This window comes from Ochotona curzoniae, unplaced genomic scaffold (genome assembly GCF_017591425.1).
Source record: "Ochotona curzoniae isolate NIBS_2020 unplaced genomic scaffold, NIBS_Ocur_1.0 contig_2364, whole genome shotgun sequence".
NCBI classification, from domain to species: domain Eukaryota; kingdom Metazoa; phylum Chordata; class Mammalia; order Lagomorpha; family Ochotonidae; genus Ochotona; species Ochotona curzoniae.
The window spans coordinates 927,920-934,214 of record NW_024465434.1 but is presented as its reverse complement, the minus strand read 5'-3'; positions in this window follow the sequence as shown (position 1 = coordinate 934,214).

Sequence of the window (6,295 nt, the reverse complement as noted above, 5' to 3'; positions counted from 1 at the left end):
AAGTGAAGGATCTGTAGACTGAAAGCGAGAGAGTGAGCAAGAAAAATAGCCAAGGCAGCTCTCAGGAGTGGGGTGTGTAAATTAAACACTGGACTAGCCACGGGACAGGGTGACTCAACACGCGAGTACAGGAAGATGAAGGGCTCCACGGGTCAGCTAGGATGAGCAGAATTGCTGCACAGAAACACCAAGAGTTACTTTCTAAAGTCATTAGTGGCTGCTCGATAACATTTGCTGAAGTAGAAAAAGAGGAAACATTCAGACTAAACCAATGCGCTGCCCTTCTCTCACTCACTGAGACCAGGACAGAGGAGAAGAGGGGAACTGGACTCTTTCAGGATGGATCAAAACTGGGATCGATTTTTTAACTAACACATAAAAGTTGTATATGCTTATGATGTGCCATGGTGCTTCAATTCATGAATGCTTTGCAAAATGTTCAGATCATAATAAACATCTCCATAAATGCACGTCTTTATGATTAAAACATTCAAAATGCTTTCTTATAGCTTTTAAGAAATACATAGTATGTTATCATTATCCGTAGTCATTATGTTGTGAATTAGAACATCAGAACTTCTTTCTCCTATCTAACTGTAATTTACTTCGTATTAATCAGCTTTTCTCCATTCTTTATTCCCCATCTCACCCCAGTCTCTGATAACCACCAGTCGACTCCCAATTTCTATGAGGTCAACTTTTTAAAATTCTACGTGAGTGAGATCATGTAGCATTCGTCTTCCTGTGCCTGGCTTATTTCACTTAACATAATGACCTCCAATTTCATCCATGTCATCACAGTCAGCAGGATTTTGTCTCTTTATGGATGAATAGTATTCCATTGTGTGCATGAGCCACAAGAAGTGGCATTTTATCTTATGCAACAGTGCAGTGACTAAATACATACTCTGGATTTGGAGATACAGGAGGCCCCACACTTGGAGACAGGAAAGCAGTCTCACACAAGAAAAATCATCCAACGCTTAGGGTTGGTTTAGTCTTAAGATCTTTTCCAGTGCATAAGGACAGAAAGAAATTGGTTCTCCTCTACTGTAAATTCCTCTATTACCCCTAATTTTCACTATTGAGATTTCATAATAATGTCACTTATCTAAAATGTCAGTTTGCAAAATCAGGGATTTTGGCCTGACCTAACAGAGAGCACAGTATACAACTGTCAACAGCTCAACCCAACTTTTTTTTTTAACTTTATGGGCAGTACACATTCACTAAACATCATACCTTAAATTTCCCAGGCTAGGAAGGTTTTCTTCCAAAAGGCTGGGTAGTGGCATCAAATGCAGTGCCCACTTAGCCTCCTCATAGTCATGAGGAGACACCAGCAGTGTTTTCCAGCATGCTGTGTTTCTAGAATATCATAGCATATCAATTATGTGCAATGAATGCATTTTGATATGTTAATTTCAACTAACAATGGGTTTATTGGAACATAACCCCACTGTAAAACAAGGAACATCTATACAAGTGTTGTGTTAGCAGGCTCCCATATATGGGTCAGTCCCTCCCTGCAAAAGCACCCACAGGAAGTCCCTACTCCTCAGGGAGACAGCGATTATTCCAGTACTTACATCCTTTAGTCAGTTTTCACTTCCTTCCTATTTCGACTAATAAGCTCTAGAAGCCAATAAAGGCTAAAAGCCATGATTATGATTTGTGTCAGAGTCTGCCAACCCAGCAAGGTCCCTCTGACTGGTGTTAATCCTAGAATGACACAGAGAGAATGAAAGCCTTCCACTGACACATCAAGTGGGTGTGTTCACACTGAGATCCAGTCCTAACAGGGGAAAATAGTGTGAACACAAACATGCCCACCATGGCACAAAAAGGGCATCTCAAGGAAGCCAGGGGCATGAAATCTACAGGCACAAAGCAGCTTTTTTAAAAATGTCATGCAGACACCTGTTTTCCTTGTTAATATTTCAATATTTTAAGGGGGAATGAAGAGGTTGGCATAAATGTGTGATCACTTCCTGTTGATAAGCACATTGTGCGAGTGAGTCTCCAGCTGTGTCCTCGGGAAGACTGACGGTGGCAGAGTGGTCCAGGCCAAACACAGAGTCCACCTGAAGTCCAGGAAAATGCCTGAGGCCACAAGGCCGAGGGCTGCTGCCAGTTGAGAATCTTTTACTACACCTCAACCCATCTACTCAGAGTCTCCTAAGGGACACAAAAGGACACGATAGTCCACTTTAGAACTTATCATTAGTGTTACAGGCACAGCAATGCCTCCAGGTAACAACATCACTGCATCCTACGTATCAGACACTTCTCTGTGCACTTTCACTGCCTATCTCCTATAATCCTTAAGGAAGCTATCAGATTATCCTCCAGATTTTACATATTAGGAGGCTAAGGCAGAGTAGTACTGATAAGTCAAATTCACACTTCTCAGACTCTGTGACCCTGGTATTTGACTGCTATGCATCGCTGCATCCATATAACCAAGTTAGAAATGCTTGGGCGTGGCTGGGCAGTAGCAGCCTTTCTGTCAAGACTCAAAATTGATCCCTGCTCATCCTTGCCTCCTATCTGCAAACCAAATAACAGAGGAGTCCGGGAAAAAAAAAAAAACAAGTTGGCCAAACACGAAAAAGAAGTGCCATAGATTGACCTATGCGCTTTAAAAAAAGCATGAGGGTTAAGGTCCTTCAGTTTACATCATCTTCAGCAAATACCAGGAAAACAATAAAAAAAGTCTTCATGAACTTGGTCTCAGAACATGGTGGAACACTGAGGTTTGTGGTCTGAAATCATCCCCAAGGGGCCTCTGTCCCACAGGAATATTCTTCCCTCTCGCTGCCTTCCCACTGAGCGATATAAAGGGTGTGGTGAGTATGTTCTGGCACCAATCATGCCTGCAGACTGCCATGGATACTGATGACAAGGTGATCTCAGGCAGTAAGAAGAAGTGGGCGTCACACGCTCAACAATGTGCCACAAAGAAAACAGATCTGCAGAAGCCTGGGAGAACAGAATGCAAGAGAACATCAAATGTTCTTGGTTTCATCACATATATGAATTTTGAATCCGTTGAAATTTTTAACACTTTTTTTGTGGGCCAACTTTCAGTGAAATGCTTTGTTGAGTCTGGAAAAGTGTGAAGAACTCACAGCTGACTTACGATGGCTCGTTCTGAGATTAAGTCTGGGTTCATCCAGAACTTTTCCTCTCTGGGGCTGTCCAATAGCCAGCTGAGTCAGCAACTGCCATGGCAAGGCTCCCCACAGAGAGGATTGGTACTGGAGACATCACACACAACTGAACCGCACTGCAAGTTGGGGCAATTCAAGTCCCACTTGCTCCACTTCCCATCCAAATCCCTGTTAATGACCTGGGAACCACAGCAAATGAGCCAAGCATCTAGACCCTGGCCACCCATGTAGGAGACCTGGAAGAAGTTCCTGGCTCCTGGCTTCAGCCTGGCATGGCCCTGGCTGCTGTCGCCATGTGCAGAGTGAACCAGTGAATGGAGGGTGGAATTCTCTCTTGCCCTACCCTTTTAATCTCTTTCCGTCCTTTCTCTCTGCAACTTTTTCAAATAAAAAGGGGAAAAAAGGTAAGAATAAAATGGTCACTTAGGGATCAAATTGTCCATTTCAGGCCATGTTTATACTCGACTGGAAATGGGGTCCTGTGGTCTTCTAACTTGTGTAATATTATGATTAGTGACAAATTATGCCTGTGAATATAGAGTGGATTAAAATTATAACTGCAAATACTGTTGAATAGAGGGAAGGAAGAGAGGGCTAGCAGGAGAAGCAGGGGAAAAGGGAAATGTGTCTGTATTCTTGAAGCTGTGCCCTTGAAATTCATTAATATGTTCTCTTTATATTACTTAGAATAATTTCAAAACACTTCATTACAGCTCCAGAAGAAAAGCCCTCATAGTGCCCTGCTTTCTAATTGCCACATGCCTTCACAAAGCCATCTGAATAAGCCTACAGCTCCATTTTCACCTGAACTCCCGGTGAGGGACATCCAGCATTAGAGGCTGGGGGCTGTGCTGTACACATTCACAAGATTCTCTGCTTTCACTTCATAACTCACACAGCACAGGAAGGGTGACTCCCTTGCCTAGAATGTCCATGAGAAAACTAACACGGCCAGCGTCCAACTCACTTGCCAATACAGGTGAGGCTTTTCTCTGCAGACCGAGACTGAGACATGCCCATGACCCTTGAGCAACTGTCCACTAAGGTATGCCAGATCTCACGAATTTCAAATCCAAATTCTCCTGCGACTTCATAAAAAAGAAATTTATTTCAGGGGCCCAACAGAGTGGCCTAGAGGCTAAAGTCCTCACCTTACTCTGGGATCTCATATGGGTGCCAGTTCTAATCCTGGCAGCCCCACTTTCCATCCAGCTCTCTGCCTGTGGCCTGGGAAAGCAGTCATCAGCCAAAGCCTTGGGACCCTGCACCTGCGTGGGAGACCCAGAGGAAGGAACTCTGGGCTCCTGGCTTTGGAATGGCTCAGCTCCTGCCATTGCAGCCGCTTGAGGAATGAACCATCAGATGCAAGATCTTCCTCTCTGTCTCTCCTCTTCTCTGTATGTCTGTCTTTCCAATAAAAATAATCTTTTAAAAATCATTTTTAAAAGATTTCATTTTTACTGGAAAGACAGACATACAGAAAGAAGGATAAATGAAAATCTATCCTCCAGCTCGCTCCCCAACCTACAACCCACAGTTGAGCCAATCCAAAGCTAGGAGCCAGGAATTTCTTCCAGGTTTCCCACACAAGTGCAGGATCCAAAGGCTTTGGGTTGTCTGTTGCTGCTTTCCCAGGCCACAAGCAGGGAGCTGGATGAGAAGTGGAGCAGCCAGGATACAAACCAGCATACATATGGGAATTGGAAGATTAGCAATTGAGCCATCGTGCCAGGCTCTCTCCTGCAAGTTCTTAAAATAATATAGCTATTCCAAAACATCCGTTGTCCATTCTATGTATCTGGCACTTAGCACAATCTGAAATGGTATTTACCTGCTAACTATATGAGCCTGGATTTTAAGCCATTTGGAGGCAAAGGGTGTCTTCATCATCCTATACCTAGCACTGGAATTGCATTTTGATGAGCTGGCTCTTCAGGTATTTATGTACTTTATATTTGGTGTGTGAGAGTGATCAACTCATTAAGGAAATAAGAGTTGATTCCCTCTGTATCATAAAATCATGTATGTTTGTATTGCTGTATTACATTATTAAAACTCATGTAAGAAGACTACGAACCAGTAACCTATAATTCAGAGCACAATTAGTCCTTTACATTGGCTGATTCAGTTAACTACAGTTCACAAATCCTTCGGAAGAATGTGTTGTACTGAATTTATGTAGGCTTATTCAGTGTTATTCTCTAAACAGTATAACTGTTTACTTATAATACCTAATAACGTCTATGTAATCTTATAAGATTATTAAAAACACACAGGAGAATATGTATATAGCTTATATAAATACTATGTCATTGTTTATAGTATATTAAGTACTCGTGGATTTTGGTACCAGGAACAGATTCTAAAACAATGCCTCATGAATGCCAAAAGATAACTTTGTAAGCTCTTGAGACAGATTAACTACATGAGAAACATAATCCCACCCTGATAAATCAGTATATTGCTAATGGTATGGTTTGTTAGTGTGCTTATCTGTACAGTTGGTGGAAAACAATAAGAACTCATTCTTGAGAACATTATGTAAGCTTTGTAAGATTTATTTTCATTGGAAAGGCAGATTTACAGAGAGCAGAGACAGAAAGGTCTTTCATTCATTGGTTCGCTCCTCAAGTAGCTACAATGGCCAGAGCTGAGCTGATTCAAAGCCAGGAGCCAGGAAATTATTCTAGGTTTCCCACGTGGATCCCAAGGCTTTGGGCAATTCTCCACAGCTTTCCCAGGCCACAAGCAGGAAGCTGGATGTGAAATGCAGCAGTGGGGACCCAAACTGGCACCCATATGGGATCCTGGTGGTTGCTAAACAAGGATTTAGCCACTGAAGCATCAAGCAAGCCCAACATCACGTAAGTTAATATGTGTGGAAATAATAGCATTTGGCACCTACTACATATTAACTTTTGTCATTTAACAATTTTGTTTCTGTCCAGTCAGAATATAGTCATGAGATTAGCAGAGACAAACCTGAGCAGAGAACTCTGTGGACATCTTCTAAGTGAACTTCTAAGGAGTATTCTCAGATCGGTATGCATTTAATTTAATGTCCTTTTCATATGGAAAATGCATCCAGTAAATATTTACAAATTGATTCTGCAAAGACAGAA